This window comes from Sus scrofa, chromosome 8 (assembly GCF_054392235.1).
Source record: "Sus scrofa isolate SSC_HxYL_T2T_F1_AM1 chromosome 8, Sscrofa_HxYL_maternal_Yorkshire_Landrace_v2.0, whole genome shotgun sequence".
NCBI classification, from domain to species: domain Eukaryota; kingdom Metazoa; phylum Chordata; class Mammalia; order Artiodactyla; family Suidae; genus Sus; species Sus scrofa.
Window position 1 is genome coordinate 12,273,107 of NC_139390.1, and position 24,474 is coordinate 12,297,580.

General features: G+C 42.0%; 1 long non-coding RNA gene across 10 annotated transcripts in view; it reads right to left on the reverse strand.

The window, feature by feature from the left end:
- Window positions 1-4,471: 4,471 nt before the first annotated feature.
- Window positions 4,472-24,474, reverse strand: part of LOC100739688 (uncharacterized) — a 187,429-nt gene continuing 167,426 nt past the window's right edge. For 3 of the 10 annotated variants that reach the window (XR_014813640.1, XR_014813681.1, XR_014813680.1), the window contains 4 exons: window positions 17,049-17,089; window positions 16,236-16,293; window positions 14,140-14,297; window positions 4,472-5,078 (listed from right to left, as the gene is read on the reverse strand). This is a non-coding gene — a long non-coding RNA (uncharacterized LOC100739688). Of the gene's footprint in view, window positions 5,079-13,870; window positions 16,294-17,048; window positions 17,090-24,474 lie in introns of those variants that run through there. The other 7 variants (XR_014813663.1, XR_014813646.1, XR_014813683.1 and 4 more) reach the window with 6 other exon arrangements.

Consider the following 24,474-nt stretch of genomic DNA (forward strand, 5'->3'; position numbering starts at 1 on the left):
ATCAAGGAGCAGAAATCAGATTTCCTGACTGTACCCCCAGCCCCTTCCGACTCTACCCAGCACCCTCCAGCCCCGCAGCCTCTGAGCTTTGACCAAAGGTGGAAATGGAGCCAGATCTGTAGAAGCTTTGCCCACTTAGACTGGCTGGTTCAAGGCCAGGTTGGGTAGGCTGCCTTGATAGAGGGTGACAATACAGAAGGAAACACACAGCATGTAAGGGCATACTCTTAAATGAGGGAGAGCAGATTTAAAAGTCCCTGTTAGATTTCTCCTTCCTCATGATAGGATGAAAAGAGGCAGCCTTGGGGTCCCACCCAGCAGTCAGCCTCCTTTCTAAGAGAGTCACTTAGCTTCCCTGATGGCCAGGTTCTTCATCTATAAAATGGAACCGGTAATACGTAGGGGGGACCCAGGGAGAAGAAACTGCCTGTTACAAACAATTGCAGATAGTAGATGCTAAATAAATGCTCTTCCTGTCTCTTCACCTGTCCCTTGTCCAAATGATGGGATCAACCACAATGAAGAAAAGAGGCTGAACCCAGCATTGTGTATCTTATCTATCAGGTGGCCATTTAATAACTTCTCCTCTCCTGCTGTGCACGTGTTCTCACATTTTCTTTGCCTAGAGAAACATTTGGTTATCACAATATGCACCTCATATTAGCTCAGCAAAGCAAAAAGAAAGGGGGCAAAAAAGATCTTCATTCTGTTCCTGCAATAAAGGTTTCCTTCTCTAGCGATAATCAACTCTGCATAATTAAAATCGCTCAGACTGCTGAACTAATTTTCAGACTGGAGGTTTCCTCCTGTAGCAACACTTACAAGCAAAGTTTCTACTGTGAATGAATTTAATCGTGAGTCTAATTACAATTTTAATGAATATCTCCAGCCCTGCATGTAAACTCGCTCTCTAAGGCTTTGCTATCTGTTAGGGTATTTTAAGGTCTTTTCATTTTTAATATAAAGGAATGTGTTGGCACAATGAACGTGCAGTAAAGAAATGTTCTTGCTGGTTTAGTTTGGTTTTGTTTTGATCATCAAGTGAGAAAATGCAAAATGTCTTGTATTCTTAAAGAGGCTTTTCAGTTCGGGCATTTCACCTTTAGTTTTTGTGTGAAGTGTCCTCCTTTTCTTAAGGATGGAGCACACCTGCAACACCACCTGCATTCCGTTTGCAATTTGGCATGATTGGCTCATTTCGTGAATGTCCAGAAAAATCAGAATTCCAATTTGCCTTAGAGCTCAAGCTATTCTGGAAACATGAGGACATTTTAGAAAGAGGTAGAACAGAGGGAATGGGAACATTCCTCCTTTAAAAATATATTACAAAGGGAAGACGGACAAAATTAAAACCAGCTACACTAAGTCATTCACGTAATCAGAGATGCCTTTCTCAGAAGAAGCAAATCAACAAAAATCTAGCTGATACAAAGTCAGTATTTTTTATGATGGGAAAAAAAACTGGAAACCACCTAATATCTGACAATAGATAATTGCTGAATTAGAAAGTCATGGGTTTGGAGTTCCTGTTGTGGCTCAGAGGTAAAGAACCCGACAAGTATCCATGAGGACACGGGTTCAATCCCTGGCCTCACTCAGTGGGTTAAGGATCTGGCATCGCTCTGGGCTGTGGTGTGGGTCCCAGACACGGCTCAGACCCGGAGTTGCTGTGGCTGTGGTGTAGGCCGGCAGCTGCAGCTCCAATTCAACCCCTAGCCTGGGAACTTCCATGTGCCTTGGGTGCAGCCCTAAAAAAACAAAAGGAAAAAAAAAAAGCCATGTATTTGAAGACTTTTGAGTGACGCAATGTTTTTTTTCTCTTTTTAATTTTTATTGTTATTACAAAATAATACATGTTCGTATAAAGAATCAAATACAGATAATTTAAAAGATTTTTTAAATATACCTCCCCGATCTCACAACCTAGAATTATTTATGTGTGTCTATATATTATATATGTACACAGAATACACACGTGTATATGGACGTGCATATACACATCAATACGATTCAAAAATGGTTTCATATTGCATTTACTGCTCTGTAATCTGCTTTTATCACTTAATAGCATATTGTGAACAACTTCCTGCTTCAAAAATTATGTTTATATGACATCCAAACAGACAGCATAAATGCAAGCCAGCCCTGCGCCCTCCAGGCAAACCGACCTGCCATATTCCAGTTTCTCTCGTGCAGCCAAATGGTTGTAGCGCTGTCTTCCACTCTTGCTCTTCTGGATTGCACTGCCTAGAAGTCCCTTCCCCCACCACTCCCACCTCTCCCTCCAAACCCCCTCCCCGGCCTGACACACTCATCCCTTAGGCAGGCTGTAATGCCCCTCCTTGGTGTCACCATAGAACTGGGGACTTAACATCTGGTAGATCTTGTCCAGTCAGCTCAGCACCTCGGATTTGTGAGAGAGCTAGGTCATGACCCTGGAGAAATGCAACAGAGACTGGAAGGAAAGGAAGGAAGGAAACGGACATTCGAGGTCATCCAGGAGACCAAGAACTAGGTGTTTGCATGCCCATTAACGCTTCCTCCTCCTGTGATCCCATGAGGGTGGTGGTAGCACCCCGGTTACATGGGTGTGGAAACCAAGTGCAAAGGTGACACCTCCAGGAAAAAATCCCCAACTGCTTTGCAAGCCCGCTGCAGCTCTGAGTTGCAAAGAGAGCACTGCAGTTTGCAACGCTGACTCCAGCCCCTGACACCACCAGGACCACTGCCCCTTCGGCCCCTGGATCCTGGGGATGTCTGTGCCATCCGCACAGCGTGGATTTTTGGAGAGCCCACCTTTTTGACATCACTAGCTTCTAATTACAGGCAGTTTATGGATAGACCCTTGCTCACACAAATGTACCCAGGTCATAGGGAGACTGGACAAGAGATTTCTGGTTTCTTTCCTTTTTTTTTCTTTTATTTTTTTTGGAGGGGCAGGGGTCTTTTTAGGATGGTACCCATGGCATATGGAAGTTCCCAGGCTAGGGGGTCGAATCAGGAGCGGACCCAAGCCACATCTGCAACCTACACCACAGCTCATGGCAATGCCAGATCTTTAACCCACTGAGGGATCAAACTCGTGTCCCCTTCCCTGCACCACCCCGGGAACTTCCAGATTTCTGGTTTCTATCTTAAGAGGAATGGGTTTTACAGAGTGGAATTTTCCCGATAGATAAAGGGTGTTCAAAGGCACTGTATGAATGAAAACAGTAGTTCGTGTCTACCGTGGCAGGAAAATTTCTCAGCAGCTCATCTTCCAGAAAAGACTGCTTTGTGTGTTTCCGGGACAGGTGTTAATTCCTAAGTTACAGCTGAAGATAAGTGAACTATGAATGGTTTAGGGTCTTTCAACTGCTTAAGTCTTTAAGACTTGGGGAATTTTAGTCTAGAAAATCAAGGCTTTTAACTTTAAGCTCTAACTATGTCTTGGACTTCAGGCGTCTCCAAATCCTGCTCATTAGTTTCTTTGTATAGCATGATTACGTGCTCTTGAGAGAAATAATCTTTTCCAAATCCTCCCACTCCTTCCTCATGTTTATCTTGACCCTGACTTTCCCTCGCCACTCCCCAACATAGCCATATGTGAGGGATTATTCCAGAACATGTGGAAGGAATGCCTGCCACCCTAAACCATGGGAAGGGCGTGAGAAACTTCTTCCTAGAGGCATCTGTCCTTCTAGAACCTTGAAAATGCACAAAATGTAAAAGGAGCTGGGGATTCAAACCCAGGTCTACCCGGGCTCATGCTATGGTTTAAGAAAAAAATAAGAGCAAAAAAGTAATGAAATATATAAATACACATACATGGAAGATCAGAACAGAAATGGCCAATGGGAAAAACACTTTCAAAAAGGAACTTCTGGGAGTTCCTATCTTGGCGCAGTGGAAACGAATCCAGTTAGTATCCCTGAGGACTCAGGTTCCATCCCTGGCCTAGCTCAGTGGGTTAAGGATCCAGCGTTGCCGTGAGCTGTGGTGCAGGTCGAAGACACGGCTTGGATCCCACATTGCTGTGACTATGGCCTAAGCTGGCAGCCGCAGCTCTGATTCAACCCCTAGCCTGGAAACTTCCATATGCTGCGGGTGTGGCCCTTATAAAAAAGCAAAAAAACCCAAAAACTTCTATTTTATTAAATCAGTGTACTCCCTACAACCATAAATTCTAGGAAATGGCCAGCAAGTTGTTTCTGGGTGAGATTTTGATTCTTTTAAGAGTGACTATGAGCCTAACAAAATGGAGAAAGGAATAAAATTAAGCTTTCTAAATCTAGGAAGGCTGAGAAAAGCAAATAACCCAGCAAAAAATGCAGAATGACTTGACCCCAGCCAACAGTGTAGATGTGATTAAAATATATATATCAAGATAAAAAGTACCAAGCATTACTAACATTGCAAATTTCCAAGCTGCCGAAATCCTTTTTTTTTTTTTTTTAATGTACATTGTTTTAAAGCCTCAAATTGTCATGTATATGGACAAGAGAAGCCTGGTAATTTATTTTAGCTGTGGCAAAACAGAGGCAAGGGGCTTCGTGGAGAAACTGAACAGAGAACAACCAGGAGGTCCAGATGCACGAATTCTTGGGTCTTGAAGGAATTAGACAGCGACCTTTATGAATCATTGCCATTATTTTTATAAGTCAAGTAGCAGGAGACTCTCTAAATGCCTTTCATTTGAAGCGTTTTTGTGTTTCCTCTTCTCTAGTCTTTGGATACAGTTTGAATCATGTGATGAGGAACGCTTTCCCCGAATGAGATGCAGTGCTTGCCAATAACCAGCATTCATTCGAGATCCAGATCCAGAAAAATTATACAACTTAAAATGCAGTCGGGGTAAAGCTTTGAAAAGTGCTAATGAGATTCCTCCAAGCTGGACCGGTTTCCGAGTTCTCCGGGAAGGCTGCTTCACATGCTGTGCGATCCACGTTGGCTCATGCAGAGCACTGCATACGTGACAGAAAGGGCTGGAAAGAACTGGGCACGGTGCCAGGAGAGCTTCGGTCCCTCCTCTTCTCCCATCCATGATCTGGGTGACCTGGAGTGGATAAATTAACCTCTCGGAGCCTTGTGATCCTGAACTATGAAACCCAGAAAATGAAGCCCATTATACCACGTACATCAAAGTTAAGTTATCAAATGCCATCAAAATATAAGCTGTCATTAGCATTTTAACTGTTGCTATTCTGAGAAAACTCCTAAAGATTTGGGGAGCAATGGAAATGATTGCCATGGCAGGCAATCTAAAATTTATCCTGGAAAACTGTTTTGAAATTATAAAAGACAATAGCAATCATATTATAGTAAATTGAAGACATCAGAGTAGAGAAAACTATCATTGTTGAATATTTACTGTCCACCTGATCCTACACTTAGGGCGTCACATACATTATCTGAGCTTCAATCTAATAAAATCAAGTAATATCCCAGCCTCATTCTTCCAATGGGAGAACTCAAGCTCAGAGAGACTGAATTGCATATCCAGAGCCTCTCTAGTGGTGGTAGACAAGCTAGGGTCTCACCCAGGAGGTCTGAATCCAAACTAGGTCCTGGCATGAAAGACAGAAAAACAAACACTGGCAATAGATGGTGATAGCAACAGTAGAAGCCTTCTTATGCAAACCATCAAGACCAGTATTGTTCCCACAAGTGGAACGTCAGTTAAAGCAGAGTATCATAAAATGATACATCTAAAACTATATATATTTCTTTAATTTAAAATATGTAACTATTCCTTCACTTAATATAACCAATATTCGGAAGGTGTTTCAAAGAAGGAACACAGCTGAAGAAGGAACACAGCTCTAGAAACATGTTTTTGAAGCATGTGCATGTTTTATACATTATAACATAGTTGACCACCAATTCAATAGAACGAAGTACAACTGTGGCTTCTGCATGATGAGAAGATTTGAGTTGATATCATACTTCCTTTTCCCTGTCTCCTCCATTGTTTAATTTGTCTATTTCTGTCATGACCAGAAGGATTTCATCCCTGACACTAAGTATATATTGCAATAAGTAGGAATCGTTAAATATCATTGCTAAATAATCTTCTTTCTGTAAATCATTGGAACCTTCACTTTGTCTGGGGGCTTTTACTACACGGTATTCTTAATTATTCTCTTGTAGTTCAGAATTTTTCCAGTGTTGTCAAGCTCAGGCAACATTTTTCTCTTCTCTGAGATTTAGTAAATAGCCAACTGAGAATTTCACACCCGCTAAATGGAAAGGAAAATTTCCTTTAATGTCAATGATTTTTAATGATTATATGTAACCTACATATACATATATATGTGTCTTCCTTTTTTTCTGAAATGAAACTCCAAAATTATCTTTCAGACTTTTTATAATCCCAGGATCTGTAGCTTGAAACAAAGAAGATGCATTATGTTGTGAAAACCTGGCTTTATATTACTTCTTTATATTATTCATAACTAAAACATGAAGAAGCATTACATTAGACCAAAGGCCTTCAAAGTTTTGACCAGAAATATAAGGTAAGAGAAATTGTACATCACAGTTAGAAATTTTATCTCACATACACACACATGCCACACATATACACACATATAATGAGACAAATTTTCATGAAATACCTTAAACAACATACAATGCACACTGATATTTTCTGTTGTTTTATTCTACTTCACTTTATGTTTCAAATCCTTTTCCAGAACTCAGTAACTTTATTTCATGACCCACCAAGAGTCAAAACCCATAATTTTAAAAACATTGATAAAGCATAGGCTTTTTAGATGTCTATTTTCTTCAAGTGTTTCTTCACAGAATGTGTATATTCACAGGAAAAAAATCAATTTTAGAATAATTCAGAATCTGTCTACGCTGATTTTTGTGAAGAGTACTTATCTTGTAAAAACAAACAATTTATATCTCTTCAATTTCAGAGGCCCTTTCTTTTGCCAATAATGAAAAGTCAAAATTTGGAATTCCACCTGCACTGCTCCCAGCAGCTCCTGAGAATCTGTGCTTGGATTTTGTGTATAATCATAGCTCCTGCTTTACCCTTTGCCCCATGGTTTTCTGGAAAATGTAAGTTAGAACTGTTTCAACTTTAATGGAGAGTTATCCATTATCCCCTAATTAAAGTTTTCCTACTGATAAGTGACTTTAACTCCTCTACACGTTTTTGAGCAGCAGATTGATCGGTAGGTAATTTGTGCCCTCCAGGGCCCACTGCCTGGGTACCATGACTCAGTCCTACATTTATATCATCCATCAGTTGCTGTGAAGCTTTCAGTGTTACCAATCTTCTGATGTAGAACCAAGACCTTTTCTGTAACTATTAGTTGATGAATTGGCATTATGTGTATTCTTTCTTGCATAAACTACTCTAATAATATATCGACTCTGATCATTAAATGGTTTACTTAAAGTAGAGCTGGAATTTAAATGCACTTAGAAAGCTGTATGATTACAATTTTTCCCAAAAATTTTAGATGTCACAATTTTCCCCCCAAAATTTTATAATTACTTTACCATGTCTAATTTGACTGTGGTTCCTTTTAAAGCAGTTTTCCCTTTAATCTAAATTATTCAACTAGATTTTCATAGAAACAACTCTCTTTATTATTTGCACATACATAATGTATTGGCTTATGTAGCATTTAATTACATTATATGATTATAGTAACAAGGGAACACTGTGTACACAAAACGGGAGAAAATATAAGTGACTCTGGATAAGCACACAATTCAGGTGGAAGTGGAAGTGCACATGAGACTACAGCAAGGAGTCTACTGGTCATGAGCATTCAGAGTGGTTTACAGAAGAAATGGGAAGCACTGGACAATCTAAGAGTTGGTAAGAGGAGATGGGTTGAGAGAGCTTTATGTCCCCAGTAGAGGTATGGACAAAGCCCAGTGAGAATCATTCAAGAAGTTCCCAAGACAAGAATTGAAGTGTTGCCACTTTATATAAGATATGAAAGCCAAGGGGAGTATGGGTTGGGGAAAAGGGGGAAATGCAGTTAGGAAAGATAACAAACAACACAATGCAATGCAGCAGCTACCACTTTACAATGTGCAGCAAAGAGACACAGATGATACTTCAAGGCATATTTACTCAGCCTCCAGAAAGATTTCTCTGAAAAATTAGCAAAGAGGAAACTACATTTCTGAACAACCCAAGAAAGGCCAAAAGGAGCTGGAATGTATCAACCTGGCTCCTCTCCCTTATCCCCTGACTTCCACTGGTGAGAGGTCATCCCACAGTGAGTTGATTCCTCCACAATTTACATTACATCCTCCATGCCCTCAGTGCCCAATCATGGACCCAAAACCCACATCCCAAAGTGGGACTCTGAAGTCTCACACTCAAAAGTCCTTACAGGCTTGGCATGTGAGGCCTGAAGGAAAGGTAGATTCAGGGCTTCCTTTCAAATTCCAATCAGCTCAGGGAGTTCATAAGGATACTGGCAAAGGAGGGGAAGGCATTATCCAGACGGTGTTGAGCAGCATTTTTAAAAGGGGGGATGGGAATTCTCTGGTGGCACAGCAGGTTAAGGATCTGGTGTTTTCACGTCTGTGGCTTGGTTTGCAGCTGTGACGCAGGTTGAATCTCTGGCCCAACATGCCCGTAGGGCAGGGCCAAAAAAAGGAGGGGGTTAGTCAAGGGAATTTGAGAAGGCACACAAGCTTTATACTCAACACAGAAAGCTTCACAGAGAAGCTCTGGGTTTTAAAAGAGAAGTGGAGTAAGGACATTCCAAGAGGAGGGCATGGTGTGTTTTTAAAGACCAATTGGATAGATGCCCAAGAGTGGGATTGCGGGGTCATATGGAAGTTCTATGTATAGATTTCTAAGGTATCTCCAAACTGTTCTCCATAGTGGCTGTACCAGTTTACATTCCCACCAACAGTGCAGGAGGGTTCCCTTTTCTCCACAGCCCCTCCAGCACTTGTTATTTGTGGATTTATTAATGATGGCCATTCTGACTGGTGTGAGGTGGTATCTCACGGTAGTTTTGATTTGCATTTCTCTTATAATCAGCGATGTTGAGCATTTTTTCATGTGTTTGTTGGCCATCTGTATATCTTCTTTGGAGAAATGTCTATTCAGGTCTTTTGCCCATTTTTCCATTGATTGATTGGTTTTTTTGCTGTTGGGTTGTATAAGTTGTTTATATATTCTAGAGATTAAGCCCTTGTCAGTTGCATCATTTGAAACTATTTTCTCCCATTCTATTCACAATAGCCAGGACATGGAAACAACCCAGACATCCATCGACAGATGATTGGATTCGGAAGACGTGGTATATATACACAATGGAATACTACTCAGCCATAAAAAAGAATGACATAATGCCATTTGCAGCAACATGGATGGAACTAGAGAATCTCATACTGAGTGAAATGAGCCAGAAAGACAAAGACAAATACCATATGATATCACTTATAACTGGAATCTAATATCCAGCACAAATGAACATCTCCTCAGAAAAGAAAATCATGGACTTGGAGAAGGGACTTGTGGCTGCCTGATGGGAGCGGGGGGAGTGGGAGGGATCGGGAGCTTGGGCTTATCAGACACAACTTAGAATAGATTTACAAGGAGATCCTGCTGAATAGTATTGAGAACTATGTCTAGATACTCATGTTGCAACAGAAGAAAGGGTGGGGGAAAAATGTAATTGTAATGTATACATGTAAGGATAACCTGACCCCCTTGCTGTACAGTGGGAAAATAAAAAAAAATTAAAAAAAATAAAGACCAATTGGAGGAAATTGTATGGACTCTTCAGGAGAGTCTAAATAGTAACACGTGGCTGGCACATGGCGCATACTACAGTATGAGAGAGGAGAAAGCTCATTACATTGATTACGGCTGCCCCACCACACTAATTCCCAGAGAACAAACAGTCAAGGGAAGCCCCCAACATCATCATCTGGACCCAACTAGGTGTCCCCATTCGTGGTTCTCATCCACTCCACTGCATGCCCACTAGAGACTGCCCTTGTCATGAGAGTAGGACTGAGGGAAAAGACAGAATCCAGATAAGGCTTAGAGAAAATAAAACTGTTCGTTTCTCCCAAATAAGGCAGCCTACATATTTTTCAGAATTAATGTTGACAGAATTCACAGAGTTTAGGGAAAAGCAAGAGCCAGTGCTCACGTGATTTCTTCCAGCCATTTCAAAGCTTGCAATTTCTTTGCCATTGGTAACCTACCGTGGAGAATTCATTTCATGCCTGTCTACTCTGGTAAAACCTTGGAATGAATTGAATTGTTACAAAAAGGTGAAAATTAGGAATGCCAAGAGTCATTTGATGCAGCTAATTAAGAGTCGTCATCTTTGCAGTTTTGCGTGTGCTGCTGACTTTCTTTACCTGTAAACTTAGTTTCTGAAGTTGTTTCTGATAAAAGAATTGTGAGAAACCCCTTTGCCTGTTGTCAAGGAGAAGGTTATCTCTTTACGCTAGAGCGTTAGAGAAAAGTATTCACTTTCAAATGATCTTTCTATTGTTGGAATTATTTTGATCAAACTGAAAACCTGTAAACTAAAATTTAGTTCAATTCTGTGCCAGGTTTAGGGGATGAAAAAAATGAAAGAAATGGACCAACTTCTCCAATAACTTCCACTGTGTTTAGATGAAAACCCAAGCTACTCTATTTTACCACAAAAACAAAAACAAAAAACCCCAGCTCCTTATGTAGGTTGGCAGGGTCTACCCCTCTGACCTCCTCACCACTGATGTTCCCATAACTCATCACATCACCCGTGGCCTGCTCTCATTTCCTCATGCTTTTTGCTTCCACATTTGGGCATCTGTATTTACTGCTCCCATTGTCTGAAAAGCTCTTCCCCCAGCTCTTTACATAACTCAGCTCCTTCATGCCATTCATATGTCAGCTTGAATGTCACCTTCTCAGCATGCCAGTTAGGATGCCTTTAGCACAGTAACAAAGAAGACCCAACAAGAGTTGTCTGGTGGCTTAGCGGGTTAAGGAGCCAGTGTTGCCGGATCTGGTCACTGCTGTGGCTCTGGTCACTGCTGTGGCTCAGGTTCAATCCCTGACCTGAGAATTAAGACTTCATCAAAGACCCGGATCCTTCCCAAATGTTTACTCTGCCGTCTTTAGCAGGTCAGATCCCATTGACCAGGCTCTGCTTTATCAAAACTAATCACTGGTAGGAAAGAAGCAACAACCATGACTGATATTTAGGAGGGGGTCTGGAGAAGGGTCACATTTCCTAAGATGACCAGAGGGTAAGCACCCAAGGAAAATTGAAGTTGTGCCAGCAAGACAAGGAGGCAGCCCAGGAATGGGGAAGGAGTGGGTGTTAAAAGACAAGCAGAAGCAATGACCACAACATCCAATTCCAAATAGCCCCTATCACTCTCTAGCACAATGGACCTTCTAAGCTCTGCATAGAACAGAGCTCAGCCTCATATTTCTGCTTGTTCATTTGTTTATGGTCACTGACAGGCCAACGTGAGCTCCATTAGGAAAAGAACTTTGCCCATTGCTTCACCAGACGGTTCTCAGCACCAGAACAGTGCTTGACACACAGTCAGCACACAATGAATATTTTTAAATAAATGCTGCATGAATGTGCCCACACCAATGCCTATTTTGCCTTTGCACATTCTGTGGTAGTTTTATATTCAATTTGACAAGCAGAAAAATCCACCAAGACTAAACCATCCCCATTTCAATGACCATAACCTTGGGAGACAGCCACTAAGCTCATAGAACATGTCTTTCATGATTTCAATAAACCGTTACAAGGAATTTTAAAATGAATGCAACACTTTCCTCCTAAGTTTCGTTCTTTCTCCAGTATTCTCTGATTCTGTAATTATACCCAGATGCCCAAGGCAGAATTTTAGTATCTTCCCCATCCCTTCTTCTCGCTTACCGACCCCCACATCCAACAGTCAAGTCCTGAAGAACTTGAAAATCCACCCCCCCCCAATTTTCACTATCACTTCTTCAGTTAGGTTGTGTTAAATAAATTCGAATAGCTTTGACAACACAACTTTCTATCATACTTGGACTCATATTTTCTTATTTTCTACGACCTAGCATTAAAACACAGCTATAAGAAAAGGATCAAGTTCATTACTATTTTGAATTACTATCATAGCCAGAACATACAACATTTCTGCCTCTTCCATCTTCGATAAGGTTACATTCGAGAGGACAAGGAAAGAGAAAAGACAGTTTAAGCTATTGCTTTAAATGGCCATTTCTCAACAATGGAAGAATAGCTAGAGCATAACTCGGGATTTTCAGCTTGATACTCAGCCAATTGTGCATAGTCCAATCCTGCAAAAATCCATCAATATAGAAAATAAATGAAACAAAGATAGTCCAACATCTTTTATAATTCTGGGATGTTAGCCATGGAGAACTTTCTGCTTTCAAACACATATCATCATTGTTGCAATGACATCAAAGAGAATTTATGAACCACATGTGATGCCTTCTTTTGTCTGCCAATGAAGAAAGTCCATCTATCCTCTAAATTCCCAGAATGCTTGATATGGCACATTCATCTCATCCTCTCTGGTATATGTTAAGTTATTTCTGACTTTATTATAGCTCCCCAAGTCACCTGCGAACTCGTTGAAAGCAAACCTCAGTGTATTAGGGAATCTTGACTCATTGGAAAGACACACACGTGGAACAATCATTCTCTTTCTCAAGCTCTGCTTTCAGGCATATTGTTTTAAATCCCTCTCTCCTATCCTTTGATGAAACTTGGACAGAATACATAACATCATGGATACTTCCAGTAATTAAAAGTCCTTTCTGGGAGTCCCTGTTGTGGCTCAATGGAATCAAATCTGACTAGTATCCATAAGGACATAGGTTCCTTTCCTGGCCTCGCTCGGTGGGTTAAGGATCCCGTGTTGCCATGAGCTATGGTGTAGGTGGCATATGCAGCTTGGACCCCACATTGCTGTAGCTGCAACTTCTGATTCAATCCTTAGCCTGGGAACCTTCATATGCCGCACCTGTGGCCCTTTAAAAAAAAAGTCCTTTCTATTTTAAAAACATCAGTTTCATCTCTGACACCAAGTTAACCTCTTCTATCTCATGGACTCACCACGGGGTTTGAGAGGATTTGAGTGGGAAGGTGTTTAGTCTAATTATTCACTTCCTCCCTCCCTTCTCCCTCAAGATAGGCTCCTAGCTCCTCACTGGTTGGGGATAGAGAAGAAATGATAGGAATGCGAAAGGGGCAGAGGTCTCCTTCCTTAATTAGATGTGTTTGAATCCTCTCTACCTTCACCGCTCTGGACCACTGATGCCCTTGATGGTGGGCATCTACAGGCTGACTCTCCTACCTGGCTTCCTCCAGGGCCCTGTGAAGGCTCCCCAAAGTATAGATCCCTTCGGTGGGAAATATGGGTTGGCCTCTTCAGTCTCCCACTCAGCTCCTGCTGGTGTTTCAGTCTCCCTACCGAGTAAATAGCCTGAGTTGATCAGTTCAAGTATGTCCTGCTGCACCCTCTTAACCTCCAGGACACTCCCAATTCTGGGCAAACCAAGTGATGAGCCCAGGTGCCAGCCTTTCCTAAGCTTTGCCAATTCACTTCCATTCCTTCTTCCTCTACTCAAGAGGCAGATCCACTACCTAAGTGCAGGTGTAACTAAGGGCTAAGATGATCACTGCTTCTCGTGGCTGGTCCCTCTCTTCCAAGGGCTTCTCTAGTAGCTCTTATCACTTGACTCCAAGGGGAGAGGGATGAGCCAGTCAACTCTTGCCTGAACACTTTCATCAACACAAGAAGCCCCAAAGAGTCTCTTCCTTTTTTCCTCCCCAGTCGTCTCCTTTAGAGATTGGGTGACGAACAAAAGAGGGGTACAGGTGACAGTCTCTCTTGCTCACCTTTGGGGAATGTTGGCAGCTCTCTTTATTTATTTATTTTTAAGATTTTTAATTTTTCTATGGTAGCTGATTTACAATGTTCTGTCAAGTTCTGCTGTACAGCAAAGTGACCCAGTCTTTAGACAGAGGAAAATACTGCCGCTTTGCTCCCTACTCTGGACACTGGTTGCCTCTTCTGCAGCCACAGGAGAAAGTCCTGCTGAACATCCTCTCTGAGGGTGTATAATGGATGACCTCAAACTTCGCCACTTCAAACAATGTCCATTCATTATCTCACCGTTTCCGTTAGGAGTCCGCCAGGCATGGATAATCACGGTCCTCCACTTAGGGTCTCATCGAGCTCCAGTCAAGACATGGGCTGGGGGCTATCAGAGAGAGTCATCTGCAGCCGTGTGAAAAACCCAAATGGTTTTCTTCCTCTCAAAGTGAATAAACCTTGCAAGTGACAAGCAAATAAACAAACAAAAAGGACATCTGCTGAGCTGCATTCTTATCTGGAGGCTTGACTAGGGAAGACTCCACTTCCAAGCCTGTTTAGGTTATTGTCACATTTCATTTCCCTGCAGGTTTGTGACTTGGGCCCATGGTTTCTTGCTTGCTTTTAGCCAGGAACCAATCTTAGCTCCAAAAGTCCACCCTCGGTTCCTTGCCACGTGAACCCGGCCACAGTCCCTCCTGCAAATTGCCAATTACTTTTTCAAAGCCAACAGAAGTGTCTCTCACTCCATCCATGTAGAGTCTCATGTAACACAGGGCAATTATGAAAGTGATGATCACATCCCTTTTACCATCTTCTGTTGTCTAGAAGCAAATCACAGATTTCCCCTACACTTTGGGGAGGGATATACGTTGGAGGCCACCTTAGGGTGTGTCTACCCCACACAGGCCCCCTTCCTTCCTTCCATATGTACATGACCTGATATGTGCAAATCACACTGTGTTAAGTGAGACAAAAATGATTAAGGTAAGTGCCTGTTCTTAAGGAGGTCAGGAACAAGCAGGAGAGACAACCCTGTAAACAGCTTCATTGTAACTTATAATAAATGTCCACATATAGTTATGTACAAAGCACCAGCCCAGGGCCAGGAGCCCTAATTTTATGTGATGAAGGCCGGAAAAGCTCACAGAGGGAGTCCTATTTGCATAGACATTTGAAAGAGGAAGAGGGCCCACGACATTTAGCACAGTGTTCACCTGTGTCAGGAATTCAGCAAATGTGTGTTGAGTACAAGAGTGAATGGATGTGAACACAGGACTGATTTTCCAAATGAGCAAAGACTTAGGGAAACACCTGACATCACAGCAATTCCAATGGAACAACTGGTGCGGGGTTGGTGAAGAAAGTCTAACTGGCCACATACTATACAGGCCTTAAGAACTTGAAATCCTTCAAAGATCTGTCTCAATTTTTAAATTCCATATCTATGAAGTAGCTTAGTGCCAGAGAGAACAGGGCAGAGAAAAGTTACTGCAGAGCCAAGAACCGGTGAGTAGAAGGATAAGGACACCTGTCAAAGAAAGGAAGAGGACAGAGCTGTCCCAGGAGTGTACACAGACAGATGGTTCTGACCAGGGAAATGCAGTCATCCATTCCCCAGACTTCTACTTTCAGACAACCTGCATTTTTACAGACCACATACTGACATCATAAACTGCCTTTGCTATATCCGAGAAAAACTTTCCTCTATGAGCTGACAAATGAGCACTTTGAACTATTTAATAGTAGTACTTCCTAAGTTCTTTCTAATAATGTCGCCATCTGGGGCATGCAATAGTGTTTAATGCATAAATATGAATACGGTATTGCAAAGATCACTAAGCAGGGCTCTAGGGAGCTCGTAGAGGTGCCTCTGAGATCCCTGTGTCCTTTTCCCAATTCTAATCAAGACTGTACTGTTTTTATATGTTTTACAGACTAGGATCCTGGGAAGATTCTAGGATCCTAGAGATCCTGCAAACAATGGAAGAGAGTTCCATTGTTTGTTTCAAACAAAACTACTGCTTCATTATATTTTGTCCTCGTTATTTTATAAGAATGAGGATAAATTGGAAAAATAAAAGTCTTGACACAAGCGATAGCAAGCATAAGCCTCATAAACATGTTGCAATCAAAATTAAGATGGAAATCTTCCAGCGCCCTAAAACAGCAAAGCTTCACTTCAATTCAATGTTTAATGAACTTGGTTTGGGTCAACCAGACATGCAATTAATTATAAAGAGAAAGAAATGAAATTTTAACATAAAAAATATCATGAATAATATGTCGTTGAAGATTGTGACTAAAAGTGAAGATGTATGTGGGATTTTATAGAGTTCTAGGCTCTCTCCAATGGAGCTCCCACCCTAACATGAATGTCTATATCTTTCACATACCTGAGGTTAGGTTACATGTTTTTAGGAATCTGTATGTACAAAAAAAGCAGGAGAATATCTGCAAAAAACAAAACTGCTTTTATTCAATAAAGTCATGACTTAATGACTGCCCCCAAGTGATGCAGCTTGAATCTATTATTGTCAATATACACACCACACAACACAGCGTCTCTTTGGGTTTTCCTTTCACTTTCAATATTCCTCTCACCTTGGTTTTTCAATTCAAATTTGCTTTCTTTTACTCTTAATTCTGGCCTTTGCTTTAACTAAGAATTCTAATCATTTTGCTTGTATTATAACAAAACAAAACAAAACCCCCAAAAAAGCTTAAGAGAATCACAGCAAATATTTCTTAAACTGGCACTGCTCTTCTTTCCTGCCTGCTTCATTTCAATTTATTCAAAGTAGAGAGAGTTTCTGATCACCACAGTAAAAAGCCAATAACAAAACAAGGCCTTGTTATTAGGAAATAAATATAATGGAAATCCACTTGGCCTTGGCAGTGACAAAAACAGTATTAAAGCCAACAGAATCAATATGCAGGAGCATGATCTCCCCCTTAAAACATTACAAGAATGAGAAGTCTAAGAAGTCTTAATGACCAATACTTCAACAGGCAGTATCTTAAACCTACTTTCAGATCTTCAATGTCTTCCAAGTTACTGTCTTATGCTGTGGCTTTGCTTCCTGAATCCTTTCAACAAATAGCCATTCTTTCTGCAAACATTCAGCAATCCAACAAACAGGAATAAAACATCTATCATGAGCATTATCCCATCCTAAGTACTATGGAAGATACAGAGGTGAGCTTACCTGGAAGTTTGCAGTTTAGCAGGGGAGCCAATATGTATAATCTAGCAAAAAAAAATAAAGTGTTTAAAGAGAGAAAAAAAATTTTTTTGATGAAGTAGTATTTGAGGTAGTTTTGAAAGAGTGGTAAGGTTTGGACATGCAAAGTTGAAGGCATTCCCAGTAAGGGAATTCATGAATAAACATGCCAAAAGGATAAAGCATACAAAAGTTCAGAAAAGGAAACCTAGACCTTCAGCTTTGGAGCCTGAAAAACTCAGTTTCAAATTCTAGCTGATGAAGCCTGTTCAGACATCTTCTCTGGGATGCTGAAACATGATGTTGAGATGTAGGCAGTACTCTTGGTCCCTTGAGGGACCATATTTCTTCCAATACTGCTCGAGTCTTTTCACCCCTCCACTGCCCATTGCACGCCACGTTTACTCTCGGTTACTCAGATACATACAGCTACTTGCCCACGGACACATACTCTTCAGAGCCTGGACTCAGCCTGAAATCTCTCTCACGTCAAGGCTCCCACTCAGCCAAGATCAGCTGCCTACATCCCCTTTCCTCCTGCACTAGAATCATCTGTCTCCTCTAGTTTTAACCATCCTGGGAGTCAAGCATACACACATTGCTAGGCAACCAGGAGCGTTGGAAAAAAGAAGCAGCACAAGCTAATGCCACCAAGTGACCTTCGTTCTTCTCTGCACCATTTCAGGCAACAAACAAATCAGTAGCCACCATATGCATTCCCCGGGCCTAAGCTTGTCACGTGTGTTGATTTACAACACACAGAAAATACCAACGGAACACCCACCATCTTGGGCACAATAAACTAAGGAAAAATATATTTCCTATCACAATGGTCTACTTTACTACGATACACCAAGATATTTTCAAGGTCCATTTCAAGTTTCCGTCTGTGAAGAAATATCTTCCCACCAGACATGGTGGGGAAGAGAAAATGAAGATCCCAATCAAATCAAACCCCCTTGTAAATAAGTAGTAAGTTACTCCACAGTGAAAGAAGTCATTTTTTATGAATATGTGTGAACCCATGAAGGCTGGTCTTTCGTCAGTATCATCAACATGGTATCTTAGCTCAAGCTACTGTAATAAATTACCACAGACTGGGTAGCTTAAACAACAGACATTTATCTCTCACAGTTCTGGAGCTTGGGAAGTTCAAGATCAGGATGCTGACTGACATGGTATATGATGGGTGCCCTCTTCCTGGTTTGCAGATGTCGTCTTCTCAACATATCCTCATGTGGTAGAGAACAGAGAAAGTGAAAAGGGAAGAGAGAGAAAGCTTGAGAGAGATCCATCTTCTGTCTCTTACAATCCCACTCTTGAGGATGCCATATTTATGATCTAATTGCCTCCCCCAAACCCCACCTCCTAATACTATCAAATTAGGGGTTAAGATCTTAACATACGCATTTTGAGGGTACACAAACATTCAGTCCATAGCACATGGTCTTTAGATTCACTCTATAGGAAGCTGTTCTCTCTCTCTCTCTCTTTTTTAATCTTGTTTACATATGAGGACCAGCTCAAAGAGGATAAATAATACGCCTAAGGTCACATCACAAATTAGTCATCAAGCAGGAAGAAGAAATTTACACCTAGATCTGTTGCACCATAATCCTGACTTCTTGTCATCATGTGGGGCTGTTTCCCAAATGTCGGTCCCTTTAGAATCTACCCCATGTCGGCTCTTCCACCTGACCTCTCCTTTTTAAATTCTATTCTGGTTCTACCCTAAACTCTCTGATTCGCCAAGATTTATTGAGTGATTACAATGTGCTAAGCGCTGTTCTAAATGATTTACAAGCACAATCTCACTCCATTTTTCACAACAGCCTAATGAAGTGGGCAGAGCTGGTCCTCAGAATGGCCACCCTGATTGTTTTGAGGTGGCATCTATCCTGACTAGGCTGTGCCATGCCAGCCAGCTGTTAAATCCTTTTCATACCACTCCTGGAATACACATGGTGACTATGCTCTCTAAGAGAGGGGGGGAAACTAAAGCTTAGAAAGGCTAGATGACAAATTCATAATTACACGGTTAGAAGGTAGTATCAGCAAGATTCAGACACAGGTCATTTTGGTGACAAAGGCCACTTCCACATCTCACTCCACATTTCTCTGAAGTGTCTGCTTACTGCAAAGAGGTCCAAAACCTAATAGCCCTTGGGCCTGTCATTTGCCATCAATGCAAACTTAGATGAACAGGTAATCTCTGTGCGCCTAGATTGCCTCATCTGCAAAATGATAACTTCCAACTTAAATATTTGTCATGAGCTCTAAATGTAAACAACTATGATCACCTGCAGGCCTGGCCTGTAGCAAGCACTGAATTAGTAGTAGTAGTATTAGCATTACTACATTGTTGTCGTTATCTGAAACTCAGATACGTTATTTAAGAAATGCCCCCTCCAAAAGACATTTCAGACCCTCTGCCATCTAGTTACTTCATTGTTCCTCAAACCTAATGGGTCTGCCTGCCTGTCCCCACCACACACCAATAATCACATAAATATGAAATGTGTTTTCATTCTCCGTGCTTTCATTCATGCTGGTCTTGACCTGTCTTTCCATTTTCCCATCTATGGAAAAAGTTTCTAGTAAGTGTCTTGGCTCAGTTTCAATGTCACTTTCCAGTAGAAGTCATCTCCAGTCCCTCCACCAGAATTAATAACCTTAAACTACCAGTACACATTGTTCATATTGCCAGTGAACGGTTTCTTCTTTCTGCTTTTTTTCATGTATTTATTTATCCATCTCCCCTAAAGGCTAGAAGCTCTTTGCTCCTGTCTGCCTCCCCCATAGCATCCAATCAAATTCACGGAAGAGAGGAATGTGAAGAGAGGTGGGAAATAGAGGAGAAGGGATGGTCCAGAGCAACAGGTAGACAACACGACGGGGGACGTAGTGGGCAGGGCCCAGGGCGGAAGTGTGGTTGGTCAAAGCTGTTGTGCCACCTGTGTCCTGTTGTGTCACTGGTATCCTGGCTATCCTGCATCAGGATAAAATTGGGGGCTCTAGTCTCCCTTGGGAGCCCTAATTATCTGGATGACTTCAACAGAGTTGGCTTGCCTCTCTGGCTCTCAGTATCCTTGCTTATAAAATGAAGGAAATACACTCAACCTCAAGAGTTTCTTCCAACTCTGAATTCCATGCATCTACAGTCCACCCCCAGACACACTGCCATCGTCCCTAAATCACAATAATCCCAGTGTGATGTCACTGCCTGTCTTCCCCATTGAACTTTGAGTTCCTCCAGAAGAAGTAGCATGCACTGGGTCTTGATAGGTGCTGCCTCCTTTGCACTTACCACTGGACCTGAATTTATTTTGCTGAATGAGTGGATAAGTGAATGACCTGAAGGAATGAAGAGTTCTGACAGCCCCAGAGCAGAAATCTGGGCCCAGGCAAAACAGGTGTAGCAGTGATTTGAGTGGCTTCTGGTAAGAGTAGGTGCCTATCTGTCCCAGGCTACCTATAGGTCCCAGTTTGCTGGGACAGTTACAGTTTTCACCTGTTGTCCCAGTATTATTATAATAGCATCTCCTTTCACTCTCACAAGTGTCCCCATTGGATGATAAATTAAATGATCACCTTGGAAATGTGGAAACCCAGTGCCCCCGTTGCCTCAACCAGTTCTTTCCATACATGTTCTTTGTCAAGTTACCTCAAAATTCTGAATATGGGTATTGTTATCCCTATTTTACAGATGAAGACATTGAGGCTCAGAAAATTTATATAAATGTCTGAAAACTTCAGAGCCATAATAAGTAGAAGCCAGATTCACATCCTGAACTGTGTAGTTTCATAGTCTTGTTCTTTCTATTCTGTGGTCGGATCACGGTGGGCAGTGGGAATGGGAGGGCTGATGGTTCTCTAGCCTCAGGGGTAGATTTCTCCCCCTCTCATCTCTCTTGCTAAATTTCTTTAACTCATGATTTTTCTTTGCTGGGTCCCGTCCACTCTCTAAACCCCAGGAGACGAGTTTCCATTTTGGTGGGGTGGGCACATCTCTCCCCTTTCCATCACTCCTCCTCTGCTACCTCCAGAAACTAAGTCTGTAAGAGATAACTGTGCTTGTAACTCAGAAAGAACGAACCACAAAGCCCTTGAGCATAACTCTTTGGTCCTCACGGTGAGAGGAGGATACCTGTGTAGCAAACTCAAAAGCAGCACGGTCCCAGGGCTTCTCCTTAGACACTGCTGTGAAGGAGAAGGATGCAGGCTTTATGAGTTCTTCTGCCTCAGCTTGAGTCCTGATCAGCCAGCTCCAACTATTCAATGTTGAGCTAATTATTTAACCCTTCAGAGGGTCAATTTATTCATCTGTAACAACCATTGCTACCAGTTGTCACAAGAAGAATATGTTCTCCCAGCTGCTGGTTGAGAGGGACAGTGCAGCCTAGAGCTTGAGGTCTTAAGACCCCACGTATCCACAATTCAAACCCCTGGGAAAATCCCTCTTTCATCTCCCTATCTTCTGATGTAGCCTCTGGATGGAACCTGAGGACCCTTGAACCTCCCCCCATTCTCTCCATACCCCCCTCACTGCCATCCTCTCACTCTGAGTTTACAGCCTTGGCCTCTGCTTTGCCCTTTTCCCTTCCTTCTACCAATTTCTTCCCCACTCTGATTCCAGATGGATTTCTTTTAAAGTGCAAATCTATTCATATCACTTAACTACTTAAAATTCTTCCATCGTATCCTCCCGCCCTCAGAATCAGTTCAAACTCCCTGGAAAGAATTATTTGGCCAGGGCATCATTCTGCCCTCACCGCATCATTTTCTGCTCTCCAGCCACAGTGAACATCTCTTGGTTCCATTGGGGGGCCACACTGTCTCTCCTGCATTAGGATTCTCATGATGCTTTTCTCTGGTCCTAGAATTGTCTTCTTCCCTGCCCATCCTCCACTGCACTCACCCACTCACTCCTCGTCTAGTTAATTCTTCCATGTTATTTAAATCACAGCCTAAACCTTACTTTAAAAGATAAGCCTGTCCTCACCTCACATGCTAACTTAGGTCACCCCTTCCAAGTGTCAAAGCCCCTTGTATATCTACCCTGGTAAAATTCTGCCCCCTCAGAATGGTTGATTCAGGGGCTGTCTTCAGCACTAGACTGAAAGGACCACATCTGACTTGCAACCTCCTATACCCCTGCACAATGGAGAACTGGAGGCAGGGCAAAAATTCCATTGACTCAACTCCCTCATTCATTCCTTGATCAATTCTTTCCATTGTGGTTGTGGAGTGGGCTTTTCACCCCTCTTTCCATCACCTTCTCTCTGTGCCCCTAGTGACTATGTTTGTAAGTGCGGACAGTACTTTGTAGCTTAGAGAGGAGAAAGATTCACAAACTCTTTAAGTAAACTGCACAGCAGGAGTTGAATCTCTTGGTGCAAAGGGTGAAATGTCTTAGAGACCCTCTGCCCTGAAGCCAGGCCTTGGTGGGGATCTCTTTCCTCTTCCTTCTTCTCATGGTGAGATGTGAAGCCCCTTCCCAGCAACGGGAACAGATGGAGGAGGGGCTGACTAACAACATACATTTAAGGCAAGACACTGGGAGAAGTCAGGAGCTTAAAGAAAGCAGCAGTATATGAAAATGGCAGGAGAGTGTGTGGGAAAAGAGGGAAGAAAAAGGAAGAAGTTCTGGATGGGTCCAGAGAGACCAAAACTAAACCATTCCACTTATAATTGGATTAGTGAAGCCATAGAAAACTCTACCACCCTGTGGATTCCGGACAATTGGGAGTATATGTATTTCTTTAGCCTATAGTAATAGAATGATTCAGTGTTTGCCAAAATTCACTGGATATGCTTGTAAATGGTTGATGGTTTTGTACACAGTCCTCTTTGGGCAAACACTGATGACTACCCACCAGAATCCATTTCTTCCTTCGTCTTTAGGAATAGGACTTAAGCTGGGATATTAAGACTTAGTCTTGCAAGGCTAGGACTACATTTCCTAGGTTCTCGTACAGGTAGCTCTGTCTACTGAGCATATGACAAAGTTTAGAGTAATAGGATGTCAATGGCAATGGCATGTGGAACTTCTGTACCATCTCCAAGCCACTTGCCCTGCCGATCCTCTGTTTCCTATCCCATCACAGAGGGACCATGCAGATGAGGACAAAGCCCTAGGCAATGCAGAGCAATAACATGAGAGAAAGGAACCTGGGTCCACGAATGGCCATGTGATGCCAAGAAGCACCCCAGCCTCAACTGCTCACCTTGGAAACATTCCATGCAAGTACAGTAGACTTATCTTCCTTATGGCATTGTATTTCTGGCTGTCTTTGTGACAGCACCTTAGCCTTTACCCTAACTAATAGAGTTTGCTAGGGGGTGGGGTGTTCTCATGTCAAATTGACAGAGCTGGCTTTTCAGTGATTGGATTTGTGAAACAAAGAGCTCTTCCAGAATATGTGTTGTCTCTTAATACCATGTAGCAATTTCAACAGTTCTCTTTTGGGACTCATTTAATCAGGCAAAGTCATGCACATTGAACATCACGCACACTGGCTTGAGATGAATTTTGAGGCCCTTATGAAAATATATGCAAACTTTATATCCATTTATTATAGCACAGCTGATATGCAAATAACGCATGAGGTGCGGCTCAAATTCTGCCTCTCCCAGGAAGTCTTCCCTGAACTCTCCCTACACCCTAATCTGCCTCTCCTTGCTCAGCTACTCAATGCCATCAGTCTAAGTATCTTCAACCTACCTAAAGTGGTATTTGGGCACAGCGTCTTTCCTCTGCCAGGTTGTAAACTGCTGCATCTTTACTTTGCCTCATTATTCCTTCTCTCAGTGAGGACCTTTTATGTGCCAGGTATGGTGCTGGGTGCAGGGGTAGAGAGGTGAATGGAATACACTAAGCTCAGAGTCTGGTATCGAGAGAGAGATATACGGGCCAGAAGTAACAACACAGTGTGACACGGCTACTACGGTGACATGAACGAAACATTCTGAGGACACAGAAGACAAAGAGCAACTAATAACTCAAAGGGATTTAGAAGTCTTCATGGACGAGAGGATTATTTAATTAGTTTGTAACATTTCATCCAAACACCCATCACATTTACCGATATATCAACAAATCGGTTAATAGTTATTAATAAAAGAACATCACACTATACTTGTACGTATATGATCCCATTTGATCCACAAAACCAACACCAAAAGATGGGTTTTCGCATGACTCTGTTTTTATAGATGGGAAAATTGAGCTTCATTAAGTTTGACCTTCTTGGGATCCCTAAATGAGTGAATGGATTTAAGTGAAAATTTTTGGATTCAAAAGTATATGATTTTTCCACCCCTGCTCCCTCTAAGTCCAGCTTCTTGGGGATTGATTGTTCAAACCAGTGGTTTGTCTGGTTTTGATCTGATTTGACATCTCCCTGAAATG